Source organism: Taudactylus pleione, unplaced genomic scaffold (genome assembly GCF_031769625.1).
Source record: "Taudactylus pleione unplaced genomic scaffold, aTauple2 ptg000201l, whole genome shotgun sequence".
In the NCBI taxonomy this organism is placed as follows: Eukaryota; Metazoa; Chordata; class Amphibia; order Anura; family Myobatrachidae; genus Taudactylus; species Taudactylus pleione.
Window position 1 is genome coordinate 34,403,406 of NW_028284603.1, and position 1,374 is coordinate 34,404,779.

Consider the following 1,374-nt stretch of genomic DNA (forward strand, 5'->3'; position numbering starts at 1 on the left):
CATGCATTAGCATATCTCTGCACAGCAGCTGCATATGGTATTGCAGCTGCAATTGTATTAGCATACATATCTGAATCAGGCCTTGTGTCTGTTGTTAACTTTGCTGTGTTTGCCTCCTATGTCACAAATAGGAAATCAAATGCAGGCATTAAACTCTGGAGCATTGCTGTAGCAATCCTTTAATCATCTTGTTACACACCTGCAGTGCTGTCCACAGGTCTTTTGCTGACTATTTCCATGTATTATAGAGAACACGTGTTGCTCCACATTAAGACTATGGTCCCCATGACTCGCTCTATATAACCTGAGTTTGAATTTGTATCTGGTATTACAGTGCCATCCACAACCTTTCACTCTTTAATTGTGTTTGCTTTGCAAAATTCTAGGTTGCATCTTTTTCTGCACCTTTTAGCTTAATAAACCGAACTACAAGTGTAGCTTCTGTATGTTTCTTCTTACAGACATAACTCTTCAGCTGCTGTACTTTAATTAGCTTCACTGCTGCTATAGTGCACTGGAAACACTATGGCCCTCATTCAGAGCCACTCGTAAGCACCAGCTCGTTCGCTCCGAGCGATGTTTGCCCAACTGCGCATGCGTACGGATCATTATACGCATGCGCGAACCAGTCAGTGCGGCCGAAATTCATGTGCTCGCAAAATAGCGAATGCCTGCTAATTTGAGTAAACAGGATGAGGCGTATGTGGGTGGTAACAGGGGAAGGTGCTTGAAAACTGGGAGTGGAAATCAGAACGCAGGCGTGCTTAAAGGTCAAAACGGGCGTTTTATGGGTGTGCATATTTAAAACAGCAGCATCATTGACCACGTCACTGGTTTTTTTTTAGCCAGAACTGCTCGCAAAATTGTGGTAGCAAAAACCAACCACAAGAATAGCGAGCAGTTCAGACCCTGTTCGATGTACTCGATTAATCTAATAAATAGCGGACATGATGTTGGATGCGAGCGGCCAGGGGGCATAGTTTCCCAAAAAACGACCGCAAGTTTTGTTCGCTCGTTCAGACCTAGAGGCGTGAACAGACCGCAAACAGCGAACGGTTCATTTGAATAGCCACCCCTATTTTCTGGACGAGCGAGCGCACATAGCGACCGGCTCTGAATCAGGGCCTATGTTCTCTTCCCTTTGCGCTCATATGACGTCTCCACTATCATGTGCCTAAGATGGTGTCTGTATGCTGCTCTGAGCATCATAGTAGCTTGTATGTTTGGGTTTGTGGGTGCCTGGCCCAATTACCTGATGGAAATGATGTGTGTACAAGTATTGTTATTTGCAGAGTAGTTAGGCACACACCAGTGGATGACTCAAACTATGAGCAGACCAGTTACTTCACCAGTGGTGTTGGTTTATTGATAAAT